We start from the raw sequence: 27,505 nt of genomic DNA on the forward strand, positions 1-27,505 counted from the left end.
CCCAAAGGGCTGGATAAGTATTGTGCGCTATTCAAGAAGGGGTAAAAGAATAATCTGGGAAATTACTGGTCAATTAGTTTTACCCTGGTTGTGGGTAAATGACTGGAATCCATAATACAGGTTGAAATGGGTAAGCATGCATGGGCTGATTAATCCGGGAGAGGATGGATTTTGTAAAGAGCAGGTTATGTTTGACATATTAAATTTTTGATGAAATCTTGCGGGTATAGACAGAGGAATGCAATGAATGTTGTACGTGGATTCTCCGAGATGTTTGATAATATTTTGAGTTAGAGACTTGTAAAGATGAAGGCATGTAAAAAAGAATGTAATTGCATCGACAGACAGTTGGATAAATGGGTCTTTATTGGCCTAGGATACAGATTCACCAGAATGATACTGGGCTATAAAGGGTTAAATTGAGGACAAGTTGCATAAACTTGGCTGAAAGGGGAACATGGATCCATCAAAGATAGACACTGGTGAGACTATAATGAAAGAAAAAGACTTCAATTTATATAGTGCCTTTCACTACCTCCGAACGTCCCAAAGCGCTTTACAGTCAATGAAGTACTTTAAATATAATCACTCATAAATGTAGGAAACACAGCAGACATTTTGTGCACAGCAAGCTCCCACAAACTGCAATGAAATAAATGACCATATTTTCTGTTTGTGATGTTGACCGGGGGATAATTTCGGCCAGGAGACTGAGAACTCCCTTGCTCTTTGGAAAAAGTAGCCGTGGGATATTTTACGTCCACCTGAGACGGGGCCTCACTTCAATGTCGCATCCAAAAGATGGCACCTCCGGCAGTGCAGCGATCTCTCAGTACTTACCCTTCCAACAGTGCAGCGCTCCCTCAGTACTACCCCTCCAACAGTGCAGCGCTCCCTCAGTACTGCATTGCAAGTGTCAATGCAGATTATGTGCTCAAAATTTTCATGGTTTTAATCCCCTTGGGCAGAAAGATGTATGTATTGTAATTCATGGTTAAGTGGGAGATTAGATAATGATCACATAATGATTCCCAGAATTTGACTATTGTGTTTTAGTTTCAGGTGAATTTGAAGGTGATGACTTCCCAGAAAAGCCCCACTTTCAGGTTACATAAAGAGTGGACATTTTATTTCCCGAATGTCTGTGTTCCAGGACGGATAGTCACGGAGGGTGAATTTCTGCACGGGTTCTCCTGTTAGCTCACTGACGTTACGGTGGAGCCAATGGGAATGTCCAGATCATTATGCCCACTTCCCAGCCAATTCTGTACGTCGTGAATGGGCCCAAATTGCAAACCATTTACTTGCTTTATTTTGAACTTACTAATCACAATGCCGTTTTTGAGCCTGAGGCAAACGATCACCGTGAATCGCAGGATTTGTCGTGGCACATTAGCTCTGCGGTCTGCCTCCGTTTCCTTAGACTATAATCAGTGCCGTCTGCCTCCTCTTCCCAACATGGGCAACATCGCTTCCCAACATCAGGGTGTTACTGGTCTCGTTTTCTTTATTCTTTCTGTAATGCTGTAGTGTTTAAAACAAAAACAAATGATTGTAGACCAAAAGCTGTTGATTAAAACCAGTCTTGTGCCATTAACATCTCATTTTTGGCCGTCATCTCTTTTGTCTCTCAAATCACTCCCGCCTTCCATCCTATCACAGACCATCCTTAAAGCCCTCTCCCCTGTCTTCACCACTCACCTCCAACAACAAATGTGAGGAGCTCGTGGACTTCTTTGTCCAAAGATTGAGACCATCCGATCAGCTGCCTCTGCGAGTTCCCTTCCTTCACCTAGCTCACAGGGCCAAACTTCATCTGACGCTCCCATCTACTCTAGCCCTAAACTAGTATCTTTTTCTAATTTATCTTTGATCTCCCCTCTTAATTTCTCCAAACTCATTTTATCAATGAGACCGACTTCCTGCTCCCTTGACCCTATTCCCACTAAACTACTGACCACCCAACTTACTTTTTTGGCTCCCATGTTAGCCGACATTGTTAACGGTTCTCTGTCCTCGGGCACTGTTTCCCTCTTCTTCAAATCTGCTGTCATCACCCCTCTCCTCAAAAAAACAAACATTGACCCCACTTTGCTTGCTAGCTATCACCCCATCTCCAACCTCCCTTTCCTGTCCAAAGTACTTGAACGTGTTGTTGCCTCCCAAATCCGTGATCATCTTCCCATGAATTCAATGTTTGAATCCCTTCAATCTGGCTTTCGCCCCTGCCACAACATCGAACTGCTCTCATCAAAATCACAAATGACATCCTTCGTGGCTGTAACAAAGGTAAACTATCCCTCCTCATCCTTCTGGACCTGTCTGCAGCCTTTGACGCAGTTGACCACTCCATCTTCCTCCAACGCCTCTCCACCAATGGCCAGCCAGGTGGGACTGCACTCGCCTGGTTCCATTCTTATCTATCTAATTGTAGCCAGAAAATCTCCAGCAATGGCTTCTCTTCACACTCCCACATCGTTACCTCTGGTGTCCCCCAAGGATCTGTCCTTAGTCCCCTCTTATTTCTCATTTATAAGCCACCCCTTGGCGATATCATCCGAAAACACAGAGTCAGATTTTGACACCCAGCTCGACCTCTCCACCACTTCTGTCGACCCCTGCTTGGTATCTAAATTGTCAGTTTGCTTATCCGACATCCAGTACTGGATGAGCAGAAATTTTCTCCAATTAAATATTGGGAAGACCGAAGCCATTATCTTTGGTCCCCGGCTCAAATTGTGTTCCCTAACCACTGACTCCATCCCTCTCCCTAGCATCAATCTGAGAGGGAACAAGGCTGTTCACAACCTAGATGTCATATTTGACCCTGAAATGAGTTTCCAGCCACATATCCGCGCTGTATCTAAAACCGCCTTTTTCCACCTCTGTAACATTGCCCGGCTCCGCCCCTGCCTCAGCTCTTCGGCTGCAGATACCCTCATTCCTGCCTTTGTTACCTCTAGACTTGACTACTCCTGGCCAGCCTTCCACATTCTACACTATGTAAACTTGAAGTCACCCAAAACTCAGCAGCCCGTGTACTAACTTGCACCAAGTCAAATCACCCATCACCCCTGTGCTGTCTGACCTACATTGGCTCCCAGTTAAACACCTCAATTTCAAAATTCTTATCCTTGTTTACAAATCCCTCCATGGCCCTCACCCCTCCCTATCTCTGTAATCTCCTCCAGCTCCACAACCACCTCCTCGCCTCCCACCCCCAAGATCTCTGCGCTCCTCAAATTCTGGCCTCTTGACCATCCCTGATTATAATCGCTCCACCATCAGTGGCCGTGCCTTCAGCTGCCTGGCCCTAAGCTCTGGAACTCCCTCCGTAAGCCTCTCCTTCCTCCTTTAAGACCTCTTTAAACAAGTTTTTGGTCACCTGGCCTAATTTCTCCTGTAGCTCGGTGTCAAATTTATCTGATGGTCTGTAACACTGCTCTGAAGCGCCTTGGGATGTTTTAGTAGAGTGGATAAGGGAGAACCAGTTGATGTGGTATATTTGGACTTTCAGAAGGCGTTCGACAAGGTCCCACACAAGAGATTGATGTGCAAAGTTAGAGCACATGGGATTGGGGGTAGTGTACTGACATGGATTGAGAACTGGTTGTCAGACAGAAAGCAAAGAGTATGAGTAAATGGGTACTTTTCAGAATGGCAGGCAGTGACTAGTGGGGTACCGCAAGGTTCTGTGCTGGGGCCCCAGCTGTTTACACTGTACATTAATGATTTAGATGAGGGGATTAAATGTAGTATCTCCAAATTTGCGGATGACACTAAGTTGGGTGGCAGTGTGAGCTGCGAGGAGGATGCTGTGAGGCTGCAGAGCGACTTGGATAGGTTAGGTGAGTGGGCAAATGCATGGCAGATGAAGTATAATGTGGATAAATGTGAGGTTATCCACTTTGGTGGTAAAAACAGAGAGACAGACTATTATCTGAATGGTGACAGATTAGGAAAAGGGGAGGTGCAAAGAGACCTGGGTGTCATGGTACATCAGTCATTGAAGGTTGGCATTCAGGTGCAGCAGGCGGTTAAGAAAGCAAATGGCATGTTGGCCTTCATAGCAAGGGGATTTGAGTACAGGGGCAGGGAGGTGTTGCTACAGTTGTACAGGGCATTGTTGAGGCCACACCTGGAGTATTGTGTACAGTTTTGGTCTCCTAACCTAAGGACATTCTTGCTATTGAGGGAGTGCAGCGAAGGTTCACCAGACTGATTCCCGGGATGGCGGGACTGACCTATCAAGAAAGACTGGATCAACTGGGCTTGTATTCACTGGAGTTCAGAAGAATGAGAGGGGACCTCATAGAAACATTTAAAATTCTGACGGGGTTAAACAGGTTAGATGCAGGAAGAATGTTCCCAATGTTGGGGAAGTCCAGAACCAGAGGTCACAGTCTAAGGATAAGGGGTAAGCCATTTAGGACCGAGATGCGGAGGAACTTCTTCACCCAGAGAGTGGTGAACCTGTGGAATTCTCTACCACAGAAAGTTGTTGAGGCCAATTCACTAAATATATTCAAAAAGGAGTTAGATGAGGTCCTTACTACTCGGGGGATCAAGGGGTATGGCGAGAAAGCAGGAAGGGGGTACTGAAGTTTCATGTTCAGCCATGAACTCATTGAATGGCGGTGCAGGCTAGAAGGGCCGAATGGCCTGCTCCTGCACCTATTTTCTATGTTTCTATGTAAGTACATTAAAGGATCTATATAAATGAAGGTTATTATTATTATCCCTTTTGTCATTTAATCTCTCCTGCCTTGCACCCTATCACAGACCTGCCCCTTTAGTCTTTCCTCCCCGCCTCTGCACTTCCTTAAGAATCGGTTACATCGCGAACTTTTCCAGTTCTGATGAAGGGTCAGACCCGAAACGTTAACTTTGTTTCTCTCCACAGAACGCTGCTTCACCTGTTGCGATTTCCTGCCTTTTCTCCCATTATTGATGATGAAAACCTGACTTCCTTCAACTGCGGCAGATTAGAAAGTTGCTCGATGTTTTTGATGAAAGGAATGGGATTGATGTGATATAATTGGTCACTTTGCAGCAGGAGCTGCCTTGGGTGGAGATGCAATACCTGCCGAGATTGGGGCCAGGACTGATGATATCTGGAGTGTTTGACACGGTCACCACAGGCTCTTGCTGCTGCTTTACATTCCTGAGCTGTGCTGTTTCCCGAGTCCCCGCCACAGCAATGGGGCTGTGTGTAAATGGCGGGGGGGAATAGAGCCCCAAAGGCCCGAGTGTAACCCAGCCCATTCACCGGGCGGTCTCCGGCCACTTCCACCTTTCATTCCCACCCCAACCTCCGCCATATTGCTGCCCAGAGTGAGAACACCCGCCCGCCTTTTCTCTCTTCGTCTCCGCCCCGCCCACCCTCAGCGCCCGCCGCTCCCCATTGGCCGCAAGTGCGGCCTCCCGCCCAGCACCTGGCGTCATTGTCCGGCTGCTTCCTTTCTATTGGTTGTGTCCGATGTCAATCAGCGCGGTGCTGATGACGACCCCGCCCCCCCCCCCCCCCCGCCAACGGCTCAGCACGCGAGGTCCTCATTAGCATAACGGTCATCCGGCGCACGTGACACCTCGCGGGAAGAAGGCAGGGCTGCAGTGATTGGCGTCACAGCCGGCCAATAGGAAGCGTGTTGTTGGGGCGATGACGTCATGAGTTAAGGCAGGGCTGGTGAAATGCAGCCAATAATAGCCGTTGCTTTTGGCGGGAAGGAGTCTCCTGGAGGCCTCGGGTGGGTCGTACACGGTGAGTACTGAGGGAGCACCGCACTGTCGGAGGGGCAGTACTGAGGGAGCACCGCACTGTCGGAGGGGCAGTACTGAGGGAGCGCCGCACTGTCGGAGGGGCAGTACTGAGGGAGCGCCGCACTGTCGGAGGGGCAGTACTGAGGGAGAGCCGCACTGTCGGAGGGGCAGTACTGAGGGAGTACCGCACTGTCGGAGGGGCAGTACTGAGGGAGTGCCGCACTGTCGGAGGGGCAGTACTGAGGGAGTGCGGCACTGTAGGAGGGGCAGTACTGAGGGAGTGCCGCACTGTCGGAGGGGCAGTACTGAGGGAGTGCCTCACTGTCGGAGGGGCAGTACTGAGGGAGTGCGGCACTGTAGGAGGGGCAGTACTGAGGGAGTGCGGCACTGTCGGAGGGGCAGTACTGAGGGAGTGCGGCACTGTCGGAGGGGCAGTACTGAGGGAGTGCCGCACTGTCGGAGGGGCAGTACTGAGGGAGTGCGGCACTGTCGGAGGGGCAGTACTGAGGGAGTGCCGTACTGTCGGAGGGGCAGTACTGAGGGAGTGCCTCACTGTCGGAGGGGCAGTACTGAGGGAGCGCCGTACTGTCGGAGGGGCAGTACTGAGGGAGCGCCGCACTGTCGGAGGGGCAGTACTGAGGGAGCACCGCACTGTCGGAGGGGCAGTACTGAGGGAGCACCGCACTGTCGGAGGGGCAGTACTGAGGGAACGCCGCACTGTCGGAGGGGCAGTACTGAGGGAGCACCGTACTGCGCTGTCGGAGGGGCAGTACTGAGGGAGTGCCGCACTGTCGGAGGGGCAGTACTGAGGGAACGCCGCACTGTCGGAGGGGCAGTACTGAGGGAGCACCGTACTGCGCTGTCGGAGGGGCGGTACTGAGGGAGTGTCGCACTGTCGGAGGGGCAGTACTGAGGGAACGCCGCACTGTCGGAGAGGCAGTACTGAGGGAACGCCGCACTGTCGGAGGGGCAGTACTGAGGGAGCACCGTACTGCGCTGTCGGAGGGGCAGTACTGAGGGAGTGCCGCACTGTCTGTGGGGCAGTACTGAGGGAGCACCGTACTGCACTGTCGGAGGGGCAGTACTGAGGGAGCACCGCACTGTCGGAGATGTTGCCTTTTGGATGAGACGTTAAACCGAGGCCCTGTCCGCCCTCGCAGGTGGATGTAAAAGATCCCACAGCTACTATCTTGAATAAGAGCAGGGGAGTTCTCCCCAGCGATTGAGGAGAATTTCTTCTCTCAGAGGGTTGTAAATCTGTGGAATTCTCTGCCCCAGAGAGCTGTGGAGGCTGGGTCAGTGAATATATTTAAGGTGGAGATCGACAGATTTTTGAGCGATAAGGGAGTGAAGGGTTATGGGGAGTGGGCGGGGAAGTGGAGCTGGGCCCAAGATCAGATCAGCCATGATTTTATTGAATGGCGGAGCAGGCTCGAAGGACCAAAATGCCTACTCCTAATTCTTGTGTCCTGGGTCAATATTTATCCCTCAATCAACATCTACAACAAATCGCAGAGTGATACAGCACAGAAGGAGGCCATTCGTCCCGTCGTGACTGTGCCAGCTCCGTGATAGAGCGATGCGAGCAGTCCCACTCTCTGCCCTTTCCCCGCAACCCGGCACATGTTGTCCTGCTCATTAATGTGCACTGATTTAATTACAGCAGACCCCCATTCTTCAAAAGGAAGTGAGATCCCGCCCATCGTGATATGATTGACAGTGACAGGAGCCAATCAGGGCCCGGCAGCGAGTGGACTGAGACTATTGGTGCTGGAGAGGGAGAGCGAAGGGAGGGTCGATGGGCTTCCGGGTTCAGTGCAGCAAACCTGTCGCTTGGGGCAATGTGGGGAAACTGGCAGAGGTGAGTTTTGTCCACGATCCGTCAAGTTAGGATTCGAAACAGGACATGGATCCTCATCCTGACCGGGATCAGGATTTTGAACTGGATAAAGCGGCTGCTCGCATCCTGGAGCCGCGTCACAAAGGAGCAGGAACAGCCAGCGGGAGGGGAAAGAGGGAAGGGAGGGGAGAGGGAAAGAGGGCGGAAAGGAGGGAAATAGGGAAGGGAGAGGGCGGAAAGAGGGAGGGGAGAGGGAAAGAGGGTGTAAAGGAGGGGAATAGGGAAGGGGGGAAAGAGGGAAGTGTAAGAGGGGGAAGAAATAAAGGGGGAGGGGAGGGGAATAGGAAAGATGGAGGGAGGGGAAAGGAGGAAGAAGGAGAAGGAAGCGGGGGAGGACTGGTTGGGGCGCGGGTTGGTCAGTACAAGATACTAAATTGCGCTCCTATTGCTGCAAATTTAATTGACCCTTATCTCTGAGTTTCCAAGAAACATATTGCTGCTACTGACTAAAATGCCCCTTGTGTGTAATGATGAATGATTCAACACACGATCTGTTTAATACCTTTGGAATGTTCCGGGCAAAGAGAAGTACATGAAGACATTGTGAAACAAATGGGCATTCCTAGATGTGGAGGAAATCCCGGGATTCCATGTGTTCTGTTCGTCTACAAAGTGTCGCGTGAAACTGAGGATTTCCACAACGCTCTGCAATGAATTGAAAGTAATATTTTTGTTGTCCTGGCTTATTTTTCCTCTTGTACTTCTCCCTCTGTATATTTCCAGTGTGATAAGTAGCGCACATATTCAAGGCTGACAGTCCCTGTGCAGTACAGAGGGAGCACTGCACTGTCGGAGGAGATGTGTGCCCTCAGGTGGATGTAAAAGATTCCACTGCACTATTTCGAAGAAGAGCAGGAGAGTTCTCCCTGGTATCCTGGGCCAATATTTATCCCTCAATGAACACTGAAAACAGATTTATCTCATTGCAGTTTGTGGCAGCTTGTGCGCAAACTGGCTGCCATGTTTCCTATTTTACAACTGTGACCGTACATCAAAATACTTCATTAGCTGTAAAATCGTCCCAGGAAGATTTGAAAGATTGTGGTCCGTGATAGAGTAAATAAGGAGGAACTGTATACACTGGTAGCAGGGTTGGTAACCAGAGGAAACCGAGTTAAGATCATTGGCAAAAGAACCAGGGGAGAGATGACAAGTCACCCGGTCCACATGGGATACATCCTAGGTTACTGAGGGAAGCTAGGGTGGGGATCGCAGAAGCTCTGACCACAATCTTTCAATCTTCCTTGGATATTGGAGTAGTGCCAGAGGGCTGGAGGATTGCAACTGTTGAACACCCCTGTTCAAAAAAAGGGGAGAGGGATAAACCTGATAACTACAGGCCAGTCTAATGTCCGTGGTGGGGAAACTACTAGAGGCTATTGTCAAGGAGAAGATTAATTCTCACTTGAAGAAGCATGGGTTAATAGATTTGTTAAAGGCAAATCATGTCTGACTAACCTGAGTTCTTTGAAGAAACAGAGTTGATGAAGGTGGAACAGTATATGTATATATGGGCTTTCAAAAGGCATTTGATAAAGTACCTCATAACAGACTTATTCAGAAATTAGAAGCACATGGTATTAAAGGAACGGTGGTAACTTGGGTACATAATTGGCTCCTCATAGTCATCATCATAGGCAGTCCCTCGGAATCGAAGAAGACTTGCTTCCACTCCCAAAGTGAGTTCTTTGATGGCTGAACAGTCCGATACGAGAGCCACAGACCCTGTTACAGGTGGGACAGACATTATTGGCTACATGATAGGAGACAGAGAATAGTGGAGAAGAGAATAGAGGGTTATGCTGATAGTTAGATGAGAAAGGAGGCTCGAGTGGAGCATAAACACTGGCATGGATTGGTTGGGTCGAATGGACTGTTTCTGTGCAAGCCTCCCTAATAAAGTGCGACATCCCCACTGACGCCTGGGAGTCCCTGGGCAAAGACCACCCTAAGTGGTGGGAGGGCGCTGAGCACCTCGAGTCTCAACTTCGAGAGCATGCAGAAAACCAGCGCAGGCAGCAGAAAGAGCGTATTGGACTGTCCCACCCACCCCTTCCCTCAACGACTATCTGTCCCACCTGTGACAAAGTCTGTGGCTCTCGTATTGGACTGTTCAGCCACCAAAAAACTCACTTCAGGAGTGGAAGCAAGTCTTCCTCGATTCAGAGGGAATGCCCACGATGATGATAATCTGTTTAAAATTCTCTTTTGCAACAAATTCCTCCCCCCCATCTCTCCGAAAGGCTGGGATATTCCACTGGAGTTTGGTGCCCAGTGGGCAGAGGTGGGAAATTAATGTGGAGCTGGTTCCTCAGCTCTCCCCTACCACTTCCAGGATCCCTGACTCAGGGTAGAGTTCTACCAACTGATCCATATGCAACCATATTCAAAAGGGCGTGGAAATGATAGGAATAGATTACCCAGTCTACTTTACCATTTTCAGTCTAGCAATGGGGGAAATGGAGCCCTGTGCCCAGTGGACAGAAAGAAGGAACAAACTTCTGTTTTTATAGTGCTTTTCGTGAACTCAGGACGTCCCAAAGCACTTTACACCAACAAAATACTTCAGAAATGTAATTACTGACGTAATGTATGAAATGTGGCAACCAATTTGCACACAGTCTCAGTCTCTTCTCCAGTCATAATCTATTTTTCCACTGGTGAATATCACCTACCTTCATTGATCTCAATGCCATGGGGTGAATTCAGATTTCCTCAACTTCGGCTTGTCCCTTTGGGGCAGTGAAAACTGGGCTGCTTTCAATTCTTGGACAGCACACTTTCTTCATGTGTCTTCCGCAAGTCCAATCCAACAGCTCCACTTTTGGTCCTTCGTTATCAGCTGATGCTCTTAAAACATCCCACTTCCTCAGATCCCAAATGGAATTCCCGTGTTTTCCCATGGCTGCAGGGACTTCCCAAACATAAGAAATAGGAGCAGTAGTAGACCATATGGCACCTCGAGCCTGGTCCGCCATTCAATGTCATGGCTGATCTTCTACCTCAACTCCACTTACCTGCACTTTCCCCATATCCCTTGCTTCCCTTAGTATCCAAAAATCTATCGATCTCTGTCTTGAATATACTCAACGACTGAGCCTCCACAGCCCTCTGGGGTAGAGAATTCCAAAGATTCACCACCCTCTGAGTGAAGAAATTCCTCCTCATCTCAGTCCTCAATGGCCGACCCCTTATCCTGAGACTGTGACCCCTGGTTCTAGACTCCCCAGCCCGGGGGGGAAACATCCTCCCTGCATCTACCCAGTCAATCCCCCTCAGAATCTTATGTTTCATAAGATCACCTCACATTCTTCTAAACTCCAGGGAATATAGGCCATGTTTCAGATTCTTACCAAACATGTTTTGAAACCTCAACAAGTCTTTCTTTAAATCAGGCAAGATGGGAATATTGCTTTGGGAAATGGAGGAGCCTTTTCTAGCAAGAATTGGACAGGATACAGGAAAAAGCTCATGTGAAACGTGATGATTCTCTCATCTGTCTCCCTCAAAGCTTTGATTGTCTGTATTTTACTGATACTACTCAGGCCATTTCTCCTCTTGTGTTCCTCTCAGGTACTTACTAAGTTCCAAATGTCCCATAAATTATTTTCCTTACAACTGTATTTTGTTGAAATTAGGGCTCTTGCACTGCCTCTTACTTGAACTCATTCTTTCCCAACCTCAGAACTGTGGAACTCCTTATCTCCCTCAGTCTCCCCTTCCTCATAACATCTACAGACTTCAAAAGAAAAGCTTTGCTAGCCTTGGCTCAATAGCCAGGTTTGGATAATTCCTTCCTTACCCTTTTAACAGATTTGTACAATAGAGATAGTAGTATGTTTGACAAGTATGTTTATTGCTGACTAAACATTAATCTAAAGTATCCTAACCAACCATACAAAATAGCACACATTAGAACATGTAGCCCTGTATCCAAAACTTAATGTGCGTAGATTTAATCAGAAATCGTGAAGGTGGCTTCTCCAAGCCTCCCAACGTTTCCAATGCAGATTTCTTTCCTTATTTTCTAAGTGCTGACTTGTACTCATTTGGTTCATGGTTCTCTTCCTGCTGAATGCAACCCTTCTCTCATGTTTTACATCTTCCCCTTTGTTTCAAGTAGTTTCCCAAACAGAGATGAGACCTCATTCATACCCTTCTTCACACCAGAGTATTACTTATTCATTCACCACCGCCCCCCATCCCCAAAACATTCTCTGATGTAACCAATCCTCTGATGTATGCACGCATGGAACTCCCTGCTGTGAGAGAAGCCTGTGTTTCAAACTTTATCAGCAGTTTTGAGACGAGCTTTGCGAATATGACAGGGAAAATCCGGCTTTTTCAAGGACATGATTTAAACAAATTCTTTCCATATTATAGTCTCTATTAAAAACAAAAGCAATGTAAAAACACATTAGTATTCTTACAGGCAGCACTCTTGACTCTGAGTCAAAAAGTTGACTCCAGCCCCCGCTCCAGGACTTAGCACTTCAGTGCTGCACTGTCAGAGGTGCCGCCTTTCAGAAAAGACATTCAATGAGCATGTGTCCTCAAAAGATCCCGTGGCACTATTCGAAGAAGAGCAGGAAAGTTCTCCTCGGTGTCCTGGCAATATTATCACTCAATCAATATTACTGAAACAGGTTCTCTGGCTATCATATTGCTATTTGTGGGATCTTGCTGTGTGCAAATTGGCTGCTGTGTTTCCTACATTATAACAGAGACTGCACTTCAAAAAGTACTTCATTGGCTGTAAGGCGCTTTGGCACGTCCTGAGGTCATGAAATGTGCTATAATGCCACGTCCTTCTTTTAACTAATTCTTGATCTTCTTTTCACTTTGGTGCTGCAGATTGTTAAGGAAAGCTCAAGATCTTTACAGGCCACTACTCACGCACAGTCGTTGCTGATTCATTATGGTGGCATGACAAGTGTTCTTGTGAACAAGATCCCCAAAAATGAGAGAGTTCCTACAAAACATCAGATGCAAACTTGTTTATCATGCTGGCCTATTATCCCAATTCCGATCTCAAGACTGTCTTGGCTATCTCATTGCAGGTGACCAAAAACATGGTCAAAGAGGTAGGTTTTTACAAGTGTTGTCAAAGAGGAATGAGAGGCGGAGAGGTTTAGCGAATCCCCAGAGCTTATATTATATCCTCTACCTCACTGGCCACATATAGTGAAATATAAATATAAGATTGTCACCAATAAAATCAATAGGGAATTCAGAAAAAGCCTCTTCACCCAGAGAGTGGTGGGAATGTGGCACTCGCTGCCACAGGGAGGGGTTGAGGTGAATAACAGAGATGCATTTAATGGAAACTAGATAAACACATGGGGAGAAAGGAAAAGGAGGGAGGGAGGGAGTGGGGAAGGGACTGCAGGGGGTGGACGAAGGTGGGGGGTGGGGGGAGGAGAATGAGATGGTGGGGTAAAGATGGGGCAGGGTGGTAGGAGTGACAGTGGGGCAAAGGGGTGCCCCCCCCCCACACACAAAAGCCCCTCCGGGACACCTCCTAAAGACCCATGGGAGCTAGAAACACGCCCCCCCACCCCCAGAGGCCCCGACACCAGGCACAATCCCAGGCCCAGACTCCGGCCCTCCTTGCTCTCACCTACCTTCACACTGATCATTCTCCACGCTCTTGCTGCCATTCTTGCTGGAGGGGTGGTAGCAGGGGGGAGGGGGCAAGTAGAAGGTGTAGGCGGGGGGTGGGGGGGGTTAAGATGGCCGGGAGATGATAGTAGGGGGCGAGTCTGTCGGAGTGGGTGGGCGGGGGTAGTAGGGGAAGTCGTAGGAGGCGGCGGGGGTGGGGTAAGGGGTAAAAGAGGGAGGGAGGTTAGGAGGAAGTGGAGGCGGTAAAGGGGTAGGAAGGGGCATTGGGCTAGGAGTGGTGGGTAGGAGGGGTTGGGGGTAGGAGGAGGGTGGGGGAGAAAGGAGAGTGGGGGGACGGTAAGGGAGCGGGGGAAGGGTTGGGGGTGTGGTGAGGAGTAGGGGGGCTCGGGGGATGAGGTAGTCGGGAGGGGTAGGAGTGTGCAGGTGAATGGAGTAGGAGGTGGGGGATGGAGTAAGAGGGAGCGGGGGAAGGATAGGAGCGGGCGAGGGGGTGGGGTGAAGGGAGAGGAGAGGGTAGGAGGGAAAGGGGAGGTAGGAGTGGGTGGGGAAGGGATGGGCGGTGGGGGGCAGAGGTAGAAGGGGTGAGGGAAGAGGGAGTGGGGGCAGGGGTGGGAGGAGGAAGAGGTATTAGGGTGTATAAGGGAGCAGGGATAAGGAAGCGCAGGAAGGGGGTGTGGGAGGGGGCACGGTAAAAGTGGTAGGGGGGGGATAGGAGAGGGTGGGAGGAGGCATAGGAGGTGGCGTGGGGAAGGGAGGTAGGAGGGCTGGGGAGACAGGAAGTAGGAGGGGGCCCGGTGAAGGGGAATGTAGGACGGGGAAGGGGAGTGTTGGAGAGGGTGCAGGGAAGGGGAGTGAAGGAGAGGGAGGGGGGAAGGGGACTGTGGGGGGCGGGGGGGGGGGGGGAAGGTGAGTGTAGGAGGGGGTGGGGGGAGGAAGGGGAGTGTGGGGGGGGGAAGGGGCGTGTGGAGGAGGGGGAAGGGGCGTGTAGGAGGGGGGAAGGGGAGTGGAGGGGTGAAGGGGAGTGTAGATGGGGGGGAAGGGGTGTGTAGGAGGAGGTGCGGGGAAGGGGTGTGTAGGAGGGGGGGAAGTGGGGGTGTAGGACGGGGAAGAGGGTAGATGGGGCAGGGGGATGGAAGAGTGGATGAAATTTGAGGAAGAGTGAGCGTGAGAAACTGAGGCAAAGCAATTGGGAGAGAACTAGAAAGTGCAAGAGGGAAAAAGTGGAAGAAAAACTTAGGGAGGAAGAAACCAGTGAGTGAGAAGAGAAAAACAAAGAGGGTGTTAGCGTAGGGATTTTGGGGGATAGAGTGTACAAGAGAGGAGAGATGAAAGGTGGCATATCGACATTAGATACTGAGCAGGGAGGGAAAGACAGAAAAAGCGGGAGAATGAAGTGTAAAAAGTCAATGGCTCAGGTTTGCAGCGGCAGACAAAATGCACACGCAAATAGGTACAAGCGAAAAACGAAAAGTAAATAAATTGAATTTACATGGTAAATACTACAATAAGGATTCTATAATAGCAGAATCAGTATAATCAAGATTAATTATATTTAAATACAATTAAATAATCTATGGAATAATTATGAATTAAGTTAAAATCAGAAAATCAGCAATTGATAAAGTTAAAGGGGGAGAGGAGGGGATCAAAGTCGGGGAGAGGAGAGGGAATCAAAGTGGGGGAGAAGAGGGGATCAAAGGGGCGGGAGAGGAGGGGATCAAAGGGGCGGGAGAAGAGAGGATCAAAGGGGCGGGAGAGGAGGGGATCAAAGGGGCGGGAGAGTAGGGGATCGAATGGGCGGGAGAGGAGGGGATCAAAGTGGGGGAGAGGAGGGGATCAAAGTGGGGGAGAGGAGGGGATCGAATGGGGAGAGGAGGGGAATCAAAGAGGAGAGGAATGAAAGGGGGGCGAGGAGGGGCTCAAAGGGGGAGAAGAGGGGATCGAAGGTAGGAGAGGAAAGGGGATCAAAGGGAGAGGTTTTGATAGACAGAGATTTTGCACTTAATAGACTAATGAATAAAGTCAGAGATTGCAATGTCAGGAGACATGTATCAGAAAGGATAGCTGCTTTTCCCTCAGATGTTTGTCTAGCCTCCCCTTAAATGAATTTTTGCTATTCGCCTCAACCCCTTCCTGTGAGAGCGAGTTCCACATTCTCACCACTCTCTGAATTCCCCATTGGATTTCTTGGGGACTATCTTATATTGATGGCCTCTAGTTTTGCTCTTCCCCACATGTAGAAAATCTCCCTCTTGTGTCTATTCTTACCATAACCTTTCATAGTTTTAAAAACATCGATTAGGTCACCCATCAGCCTTAATATAAAATGTGAAAAACAGTGCTCCCAACACTGATCCTTGTGGAACACCACTACCCACCTTCAGCCACTCTGAATAGCTACCCTTTATCCCGACTCTCTGCTTTCTGTCTTGAAGCCAGTTATCCATTCTGCTACATGTCCCCTGACATTGCAATCTCTGACCTTATTCATGAGTCTATTATGTGATACCTTATCAAAGGTCTATTGAAAATCTGGATAAATTACATCTACTGCATTACCCTTGTTACCTCTTCAAAAAATTCAATGAGGTTGGTCAAGAAAGACTTTCCCTTTTGAAATCCATGCTGACTATTCATTATTATATTTTTGGTTTCTAGATATTCTTTTTTCTCCTTTAGTAGGGATTCCATCATTTTTCCTACCATCCATGTTAAGCTGAGAGGTCTATAGTGCCCTGGACATGTTCTAACTCTCTTCTTAAATACAGATATTATATTAGCTATCCGCTAGTCCTCCGGCATTACACCTTTTTCGAACGAATTATTAAATATGTATAGTAATGCCTCTGCTATCTGTTTCCGAGATTATTTTAAAATGTGTGGGATATAATCTGTCTGGACTGGGGCATTTATCTTCTTTGAGTTTGATTAGTTTATTTAATATATCTCTCTTTATTTTAAATGCAGTTATCTCATTTCTAATATCATCTGATGTCATGTCCACCTGTTCTGTCTCCACCCTTATTTCCCTCAGGAACCTAGTGCTAGCGCCGCTGCAAAAACCATACTGAATTTCACGGGCGCGCTAAAATTGCTGCGCCTATCCGATAAGCCATTAGCGCTCCACCTGGGCGCTAACAGGAGAGGTAATGCATTTTTAGCCCCTAAACTCCAAGGATTACACTATGAGGCGAGATTATATAAACTAGGGTTGTATTCCCTAGAATTAGAAGATTAAGGGAACATTCAACATAAGAAATAGGAGCAGGAGTAGGCCATACGGCCCCTCGAGCCTGCTCCGTCATTTAATACGATCGTGGCTGATCCGATCATGGACTCGGGTCCACTTCCCTGCCTGCTCCCCATAACCCCTTATTCCCTTATCGGTTAAGAAACTGTCTACCTCTGTCTTAAATTTATTCAATGACCCAGCTTCCACAGCTCTCTGAGGCAGCGAATTCCACAGATTTACAACCCTATGAGAAGAAATTCCTCCTCATTTCAGTTTTAACTGGGCGGCCCCTTATTCTAAGATTATGCCCCCTAGTTCTAGTCTCCCCTATCAGTGGAAACATCCTCTCTGCATCCACCTTGTCGAGCCCCCTCATAATCTTATACGTTTTGACAAGATCACCTTTCATTCTTCTGAATACTAACCTTTTGTGTTTTCATGCACAAGTACCCCCAGGTCCCGCTGTACTGCAGCACTTTGCAATTTTTCTCCATTTAAATAATAACTTGCTCTTTGATTTTTTTTCTGCCAAAGTGCATAACCTCACACTTTCCAACATTATACTCCATCTGCCAAATTTTTGCCCACTCACTTAGCCTATCTATGTCCTTTTGCAGATTTTTTGTGTCCTCCCCACACATTGCTTTTCCTCCCATCTTTGTATCATCAACAAACTTGGCTGTGTTATACTCGGTCCCTTCTTCCAAGTCATTAATATAGATTGTAAATAGTTGGGGTCCCAGCACTGATCCCTGCAGCACCCCACTAGTTACTGATTGCCAACCCGAGAATTAACCATTTATCCCGACTCTCTGTTTTCTGTTAGTTAGCCAATCCTCAATCCTTGCCAATATATTACCCCCAACCCCGTGAACTTTTATCTTGTGCAGTAACCTTTTATGTGGCACCTTGTCAGATGCCTTCTGGAAGTCCAAACACACCACATCCACTGGTTCCCCTTTATCCACCCTATTCATTACATCCTCAAAGAATTCCAGCAAATTTGTCAAACATGACTTCCCTTTCATAAATCATGCTGACTCTGCCTGACTGAATTATGCTTTTCCAAATGTCCTGCTACTGCTTCTTTAATAATAGACTCCAACATTTTCCCAACCACAGATGTTATGCCAACTGGTCTATAGTTTCCTGCTTTTTGTCTGCCTCCTTTTTTAAATAGGGGCGTTACATTTGCAGTTTTCCAATCTGCTGGGCCCTCCCCAGAATACAGGGAATTTTGGTAAATTACAACCAATGCATCCACAATCCCTGCCGCTACTTCTCTTAAGACCCTAGGATGCAAGCCATCAGGTCCAGGGGATTTATCTGCCTTTAATTCCATTATCTTACTACCACCTCCTTAGTGATTGTGATTGTGTTAAGTTCCTCCCCCCCTATAGCCCCTTGACTATCCACTGTTGTGATATTGTTTGTGTCTTCTACCGTAAAGACTGATACAAAATATTTGTTCAGAGTATCTGCCATCTCCATGTTCCTCATTACTAATTCCCTGGTCTCGTCCTCTAAGGGACCAACATTTACTTTAGTCACTCTTTTCCTTTTTATATACCTATAGAAACTCTTGCTATGTGTTTTATATTTTGTGCTAGTTTACTTTCATAGTCTATCTTCCCTTTCTTAATCAATATTTTAATCATTCTTTGCTGATTTTTAAAAGCTTCCCAATCTTCTGTCCTCCCGCTAGTTTTGCCCACTTTGTATGCCCTTATTTTTAATTGGATACCATTCTTTATTTCTTTAGTTAGCCACGGATGGCTCTCTTTTCTTTTACACCCTTTTCTTTTACACCCTTTTCTCCTCACTGGAATATATTTTTCTTGAGAGTTGTGAAATATCTCCTTAAGTGTATGCCACTGTTCATCAACCGTCCTACACTTTTAATCTATTTTCCTAGTCCAACTCTGTCCTCATACCTTTGTAGTCTCCTTTATTTAAGCTGACTACGCTGGTTTGAGATCCAACTTTCTCACCCTCCATCTGAATTTGAAATTCAATCATTCTATGATCACTCATTCCAAGGGGATCCTTTACTAGGAGATTGTTTGTTTATTAATCATGATACATTACACAGGACCAGATCTAAGGTAGCCCGCCCCCTGGTTAGTTCCTGATTTGTTTGAAGTTTTCAAGATATTAAGTTAAAAAGGGTGAGAAGATTATGGGGTTGAAATTGCCCTGCGCCAGTGTTGTGGGGCGGTAACCTCCGAACCTGTGGGTTTTTGCGCCTGGGTCGGAAGTTCCGCTCCTCTCACAGAATTGGGCCACAGCGCACCTGAAATGACGCAGAGTGCTGTCTCAGGTGCTCTGCGTCATTTCTGGGCTGGTATCGGGGCACGCATCTCACGTCGGGTGATGATGTCAGCGCTACGCAGCTGCTCCATGTAGCACCACACAACGCCCCACCCCTTCATTTGAAGGAGAAGACCACTGCAGACTCTGCAGCCCCATTGGTGGGCACCACTGGGCCACTTGGGACTTTTTTGGCCAGGCCAGCGACCCGGCACCCAAGAGGGTGTGCTGGACTGCATAATGATGGCCCGGCTGAACCAACAGTCGCCATTGTTGGGCCAACTAAAAAGTCAGCCGACATAAAAACACGGCGGCTGCGGCATAAAAGCCCCCCCCCCTTTAAGGTGCATGTATGGTAATTTCGCACCCCGCGAATCTGTCCTGAACATCGTCCCACACCAGCCTCGTGTCCCACGGGGCAATTTCCCCCACTTGGTGCAAAGGGGTCGGTGCGGGGCGATAAGGTGTTGTGTTGGCATGCATGCCGATTACATCATCGCTGTGTGCGCCCTGACTCTGGGCGTTAATCGGAAGGTGTGGCGCAAACTCATTATTGCCCCCACAACGATGGTGACAATTTCAGTGGAGTTGCTTCTGGCGCCAGTCTGGGCGAAAAGGAGTTTGCGCCCCATTAGCGCCTCCCAGACTTTTCTGGAAGGGGCAATTTCGCCCCGTGCATATAGCGTCATATGTTAGCACCACAAAATGGCGTTAAAATGCCAGTCGGCACTCTACCACCAGCTCATAGCAGTTCCAGCAGTGCACGCCATTTCCATGTTGCTGGTAGTGCTGCCGCTACACTCGATTGTTGGGGACATCACATTCACAGAAGATCATGACATCAGTGAGTGTGCGTCATTGCAGTTACCGGCTGGAGGAAGCAACGACAGGTAGAGGTGGCGTGCAGCAGCAGTAAGCGAGCTTCAGCAACAAGGGATCATCACCAATCACTCACATCTTGCAGTTTGAGTGGTTGTGTGCTACTTCCTACAACTGCAAGAGTTTTATTTAGTGATTTCAAGGTTATTTGGTATCATGGAGTCTTCTGGCAAATACAAAACTCCCTCATTATTTTTCGAACTCTAAAAGTTATGGGGGCTTTACTGGCAGTCGACCTCGCCCTCCAGGATCTACAGTGGAAGGAGCTGAGACAGCGAGAAAGATGGGAACATCTGTTCAAATGGAGGAGGAGGGCCATCAGGGCTCAACAGGAGGCCTTACCCACCCGGGACTTCCGACAGCACTTCTCCTACCTTCAATTAAGTGAGGAGCAGTGTATTAGGAGGCTCTGCTTCACCAAGGAGGTGGTCACAGAACTCTGCCAACTCCTGAAACCAGACCTCCAGCCTCAGACCAGGATGACTATAGCTCCCAGTGGCAGTCAAGGTCACCATGGCCTCCATTTCTTCACCAGTTGCAAGATTCCAAAATTCGTGGAAACCCCCGTGTTTGGACTCATTGAAAAGGAAAGTCGATTTGGAACTATTAAGCAGAAAGTTTGGGGTCCTAAAATGCTTATGGAAGAAATCTACGAGTTTTAACCAAGTTTGGGATTTTTAAAGGTGAATGTTGGGTCTGTGAGAAAAGGGCTGCAAGAAAAGGGGTGGGTTCAACTTCTAAAAGGCCAGTTTGGATATTGGAGCTAATCAAGCTGTCTGGGGACATATTGAGTGAATCAAATTGTCTGGGAAACTGTTTACCCTCGAAACCTGCCCCTAGAAGACATTTACATTTCAATAATCGATCCCAGGAAGTAAGTTTCAACTCGAGCACAACAACCCGTCCAACACATGCATAATGCTAATCACCTTTCCCGCCTGCATAGAAAGCTGGGAGCCAGGCAGACAACTCGACACCAGAAACTAACTTTAGCAATTGCAACTCGAAACCCAGATAATTCTAGCAATTGACACATTTTTCAATCCAGTTACCAGTAACGAGCCCGCCAAAACTCAACGAGCCCGCCAAAATTTAAACAAAGAACCAAGGTTGATTTGGCGCGCAGATAAGGAAGCCTCTACGGGTATAATTGAGGCCTGTTTTTACAGTCAGGACTGCACTTTGTTTCTCCACCAGCTTCGTATGCTTCAGACCTGGTAGACTTCAAGATCAACACACCAGCTTCATTAAACTGGTTCTTCAGAACACCAACCAAGACAGTATCGCAAATGACCAGGACACCAAGCACCGCCGCGGCAGCAAGAGGCTCACGACACAACCACCAGATATTACCAGCAACCGAATTGGTAATATTGAGCCACAGCGACCAACGATTTCAAAACCGAAGTCAACTCGACGAAAACCCGAAGATTCACAAGCTTTTCCACTCTACTAGCTGTCCCTGAGCTACTTTCGGGTAAAACATTAACTAAAAGAACTTTAAAACCTACTGCTTAAGGAAGAAAGTGGGTACTTACCCCATAGATCCAAATACGTGCCCTACCCAACTGAGGAACACGCAGCAAGAAGTCCTCTCCTACGTTCGGGGTACGGCGAGCCGAATCAACAAAATCCAACGAACCCCGAAACCATGACCCATTGCCAACTGTCAAGGAAGGATTGGTGAGCATAGTCCCTGAAGCCCCAGAACCTAACTTAGTTAGATAGGGGAATTGGGAGGTGGGAGATATTGTACTGCTGTGTATTCTCTTGTGTTTTAGTAAAGGATTCCCCATTAGAGTGATATGTTTTTTCTCCTTTAAAGTGATAAGTTTTCTCAGTTTTTAATAAAAGGTGTATTCATTCTTCTTGAATAAAATCCATACCTTCTTTGTACAAAACGATTGTCTGCTGCACTCTATCACATCCCGATTAATAAATCCAAGGGATTGGGAGTGGGAGCGACTCACAACCGCTCTGGGTCAAGGAAGGCAAGCTGACAGACCCACCACCACTTACACAGTGGATACTTCCTTGCTTCCTCCAGCCAGTGACTGCAATGACACTAATGTAAGCCCAATTTTAAAAAAAGGAGGGAGAGAAAAAACAGGGAATTATAGACCGGTTAGCCCGACATTGGTAGTGGGGAAAATGCAATTATTAAAGATGTAATAGCAGCGCATTTGGAAAGCAGTGACAGGATCGATCCAAGTCAGCATGGATTTATGAAAGGGAAATCATGCTTGACAAATCTTCGAGAATTTTTTGAGGATGTAACCAGTAGAGTGGACAAAGGAGAACCAGTGGATGTGGTGTATTTAGACTTTCAAAAGGCTTTTGACAAGTGTGCAAAATTAAAGCACGTGGTATTGGGAATAATATATTGATGTGGATAGAGAACTGGTTGGCAGACAGGAAGCAAAGAGTAGGAATAAACGGGTCCTTTTCCGAATGGCAGGCAGTAACTGGTGAGGTACCGCAAGGTTCAGTGTTGGGACCCCAGCTATTTACAATATACATGAATGATTTTAGAAGAAGGAATTGAATGTAATATCTCCGAGTTTGCAGATGTCACGAAGCTGGGTGGCAGTGTGAGCTGTGAGGAGGATGCTAAGAGGCTGCAGGGTGACTTGGACAGGTTAGGTGAGTGGGCAAATGCATGCCAGATGCAGTGTAATGTAGATAAATGTGAGGTTATCCACTTTGGTGGCAAAAACAGGTAGGCGGAATATTATCTGAATGGTGACAGATTAGGAAAAGGGGAGGTGCAACGGGACCTGGGTGTCATGGTACATCAGTCATTGAAAGTTGTCATGCAGGTACAGCAGGCGGTGAAGAAGGCAAATGGCATGTTGGCCTTCATAGTGAGAGGATTTGAGTATAGGAGCAGGGAGATCTTACTGCAGTTGTACAGTGCCTTGGTGAGGCCATTGAATATTGTGTACAGTTTTGGTCTCCTAATCTGAGGAAGGACATTCTTGCTATTGAGGGAGTGCAGTGAAGGTTTACCAGACTGATTCCTGGGATGGCAGGACTGACATATGAAGAAAGACTGAATCGATTAGGCTAATATTCACTGGAATTTAGAAGAGAGGGGATCTCATAGAAACATATAAAATTCTGACGGGATTGGACCGTTTAGATGCAGGAAGAATGTTCCCGATGTTGGGGAAGTCCAGAACCAGGAGTCACAGTCTAAGGATAAGGGGTAAGCCATTTAGGACCGAGATGAGGAGAAACTTCTTCACTCAGAGAATTGTGAACCTATGGCATTCTCTACCACAGAAAGTTGTTGAGGCCAGTTTGTTAGATATATTCAAAAGGGAGTTACAAGTGGCCTATACGGCTAAAGAGATCAAGGGGTATCGAGAGAAAGCAGGAATGGGGTACTAAAGTTGCATGATCAGCCATGATCATATTGAATGGTGGTGCAGGCGCGAAGGACTGAATGGCCAACTCCTGCAACTATTTTCTATGATTCTATGCAGCAGGAGACATATCTAACATCTCAGTTCGCCATCCATCGCTACATCCGGGGCATCACTGAGGTTCTCTATACTAGGAGAAGGAACTACAATGGGTTCCTGATCGCCAGAGAGAAGCAAGACGAGCGTGCATGTGGCTTTGCCAGGATAGCGGGCTTCCCCATGGTGCATGGCACCATCAACTGCACCCAGGTGGCTTTGTGGGCACTGCATAACAATCCTGAGATCGTTAATCGCAAAGGCTACCACTCACTTAATGTGCAGTTGATGTGCGACCACACACAGCCAACCCTCCAGGTCAAAGCCCACTATCCTGGAAGCAGCCACGATGCCTTCGTCTTGCGCCAGACCAGAGAACCAGCTCTCTTCCAGCCACCACATCAAGCTCGCGGCTGGCTGCTCAGAGACACAGGCTATCCACTCTCCACCTGGCTCATGACTCCCCTCCGCCACCCCAACACTCGTGCACTGCACTCATATAATGAGAGCCATGCTTTCACCAGGAATATCATAGAGCAGACCATCGGGCTACTGAAGCAATGGTTCCGCTACCTTAACCGCACGGGAGGAGCCCTCCAGTACTTGGCTAAGCTTTCAGGTCTTGCAGTGGAGATCTGCTGCTGCCTCACAATTTGAGCATCATGAGGGTGCAGCCCTTGCCATCAGGAATTGTGGTGCCACCTCCTGGGAGAGTCACCACAAAAGATTTCAAACAAAATTAATACATTTATCTCATCAATTCACACATATTTACATGAAAAGTATTAACTAATCACCCTGTGCAATCCCCTAGTGCCTGTCTTTTGTGGCTTTTCCTAATCTAGTGCTCCTATGAAGTGTTCCCCCAGTGGCTGCAGCACGGCTGGTGGCAGACTGCTGAGTGTCTGTGCAGGAGACTTCAGATGACCTTGCAGGATGACGTCGAGCAGCTCTGGATCTCGAAGGCCTGACTAGACTGCACCACCTCGGCAGCAGTCTGGGCTGGCTGGCTGACAGATAGCAGCAAGGACAATGGCGGAGTGGCAGAGGTGGGACCAGGAATGCTGTCATTGAGAGAGGACAGCAGGGAAATGTTCCGCTGACCCACTGCCACTCCCCTGGGGCGGCGTCTCAGCATTCCTAGCAATTTGTTAGAGCACAGATTGCAGGCCTGCTGCAACACCCTGAAAGCCCCAGTTGACTGTGCTAAACGCAGCCACGACAGCAGCAGTCAAAGCTTGGGTGGCATCACGCTGAGTCTGCTCGAGAGCAGGCTGAGCTTCCACTGCAGTACGAAGACGTTGGGTCGTTTCCGCCTGTGCTACAATGGAAGCTGCGACATCACCCATCATGTGCGCCATCACGTCTGGGTCACCGCGTTCTCTTTGGGTGTGCATCATCATTTCCAGGCTGGAAATCCTGCACTCCATACTTTGCACAGAGCCCCGTGCACTGTTGGAGGCGGGCTCCTCCACGCATCTTGACATTGCCGACATGCTCTCTGGCGGGCTTGCCACTGCACCTATTAATTCAGTGTGCATGCCATCACCCATTGAGGTCCTCATCTGAGTCCTTGAGCAGCAGAACTCAGACACTAACTCGCCCGTCAGAGAGCTGGCCCTCCAGCTACCCTTTCCCCCTCACCTAGCTGCAGCTCACTCATGCCCGGTACCTCACCCTCTGCAGATCCTGCTTCTACATTCGGGTAGTGTCAGTTTGTGAGCTGGTGTCTGCAAGTGAGAGATGCAGTGACGGAGTGACTCCTCTCCCCTCACTTTCTGCGATGACATTGGGGACAGACTGTTCGGGTGCTTGTTGATTATCTAAAAGCAGAAAGGGACAAGAGTCAGATTATGGTGAGGTATGGCAAGTCAGAAATGCATGCACACACCATGAGTAGCTTGAAAGTGAGAAAAGATTGTGGACTGAGGGGTAAGTGGAATGTGAGAAGAAGGGTTAGGAATGTTCATACCATTGTTGTCCCCAAGGAGTTGAACCTTGCCGGTTGCAACACGTCTACCACGTGCCGTCCAATTAGCTGGAGTTGTTGCTCCTCCAGCTGGCTGGTCCTGCATGTCCGGCTGGCCCCCGTCTGTCTGCTGCTACTCCTGCCGATTATGCGCCAGCTTAGCCTGCAAGAGAAAGAGAAGTGTGTGAGCGAGTGTACTGCAATGTGTTTGGGTGATGTGTCTGCCATAGTTGAATAGCTGTCAGTGTGTGCAAGGTGCGAGATGTGGGTGTGAGTATTGCAGCAGTGGTAAAGTTGTGAGGCTGAAATGAAGCCATGATTGTGAGGTGCGGATGTTGATGGGTAGCGATTGTTTGTAGGAACGGTAGCATGGTGGTTATGTTACTGGACTAGTAATCAAAAGGTCTGCACTAATTGATGTGGAGACGTAATTTAAATCCAACCGCGGTATTGGCAGAATTTAGATTCAATGAATTAAATAAATCTAGAATAAAAAGCACTTGTCATTAATGGCGACCATGAAACTACTGGATTGTGTAGTTTACTAATGTTCTTTAGGGAAGGAAATATGCTGTCCTTACCTGGCCTGCATGTGACACCAGCCCCACAGCAATATGGTTGGCTCTTAACTGCCCTCTGAAATGGCCTAGCATTGTCCCACAGACTAGTCATCCTCACAGAATCATACTTTTCAAGCAATGTCCCAGGCTCGTTCATCACCATCCCTGGGTATGTCCTGTCCCACCAGGAGGACAGACCCACCAGGGGTGGCGGCATCGTGGTATACAGTCGGAAGGCAGTCCTCGACATTGACTCCGGTCCCCGTGAATTCTCATGGCTTCAGGTCAAGCATGGGCAAGGAAACCTCCTGCTGATTACCCTCTACCGCCCTCCCTCAGCTGCTGAATCTGTACTCCTCCATGTTGAACGGCACTGATGGAGGGGAGCAAGGGCACAGAATGTACTCTGGACGGGGGACTTCAATGTCCATCACCAAGAGTGGCTCGATAGCACCATTACTGACTGAGCTGGCTGAGTCCTGAAGTACAGCACTGTCAAACTGCGCCTGAGGCAGATGGAGAGAGAACCGGCACGAGGGAAAAACCTACTTGACATCGTCGCAGATGCATCTGTCCATAACAGCATTTGTAGCAGTGACCACCGCACAGTCCTTGTGGAGACAAAGTCCTGCACTTTCTATACTCCTCTAGAGTTTCTGCAGTCCTGTCTTCACACTGAGGACACCCTCCATTGTGTTGTGTGGCACCACCACCGTGCTAAATGGGATAGATTCAGAACAGATCTAACAGCTAAAATCTGGCCATCCACGAGGTGCTGTGGACCATCAGTAACAGCATTATATTCCACCACAATCTGTAACCTCATGGTCCGGCATATCCCTCACTCTACCATTACCATCAAACCAGAGGACCAACCCTGGTTCAATGAGGAGTATAGAAGAGCATGCCATGAGTAGCACCAGGTGTACCTAAAAATGGTGAAGCCAACCTGGTGAAGCTACAATTCAGGACTGCAGAAACTCTAGAGGAGTATAGAAAGTGCAGGGCTGCAATTAAAAAGGAAATTAGGAAAGCAAAGAGAGAGCATGAAAACATTTTGGCAAGTAAAATCAAGGAAAACCCAAAGATGTTTTATGAATACATTAAGAGCAAGAGGATAACTAAAGAAAGAGTGGGGCCTATTAGAGACCATAAAGGAAATCTGTGTGTGGAGGCAAAAGACGTGGGTATGATTCTTAATGAATACTTTGTATCTGTTTTCACAAAAGAGAGGGGCGATGCAGACTTTGTAATGAGGAAGGGGGAGTGTGCAATATTAAATGAGATAAACATAGTGATAGAGGAAGTATTAGGGGCTTAAGCAGCTTTGAAACTGGATAAATCCCCAGGCCCGGATGAAATGTTTCCCACGCTGTTAAGGGAAACAAAAGAGGAAATAGCAGCGGCTCTGATCATCATTTTCCAATCTGCTCTGGCTACAGGTGTGGTACCAGAGGACTGGAGGACTGCTAATGCTGTACCTTTGTTTAGAAAGAGAGAAAGGGATAGACCAAGTAAATACAGGCCCAGTCAGCTTAACCTCGGTGATGGGAAAATTATTGGAAAAAATTCTGAGGGACAGGATAAATCTTCATTTAGCAAGATACGGATTAATCAAGGACAGTCAGCATGGATTTATTAAGGGAAGGTCGTGACTGACTAACTGGATTGAATTTTTTGAGGAGGTAACAAGGAGGGTCGATGAGGGCAGTGCATTTGATGTAGTGTATATGCATTTCAGCAAAGCTTTTGATAAGGTCCCACATGGCAGACTGGTCATGAAAGTAAAAGTCCGTGGGATCCAGGGCA

General features: G+C 48.0%; 1 protein-coding gene across 2 annotated transcripts in view; it reads right to left on the reverse strand.

Annotated features, from left to right (window-relative positions):
* Positions 1–1,289: 1,289 nt before the first annotated feature.
* The window catches only part of LOC139240385 (uncharacterized), a 54,913-nt gene continuing 28,697 nt past the window's right edge, over positions 1,290–27,505 (reverse strand). Inside the window, exon 4 of one of the 2 annotated variants that reach the window (XM_070868877.1) lies at positions 1,290–1,524. The gene's annotated coding sequence lies outside the window, so the exon portion shown is untranslated. Of the gene's footprint in view, positions 1,525–11,510; positions 12,633–27,505 lie in introns of those variants that run through there. The other variant, XM_070868878.1, reaches the window with a different exon arrangement.

This window comes from Pristiophorus japonicus, chromosome 31, assembly GCF_044704955.1.
Source record: "Pristiophorus japonicus isolate sPriJap1 chromosome 31, sPriJap1.hap1, whole genome shotgun sequence".
Classification (NCBI taxonomy): domain Eukaryota; kingdom Metazoa; phylum Chordata; class Chondrichthyes; family Pristiophoridae; genus Pristiophorus; species Pristiophorus japonicus.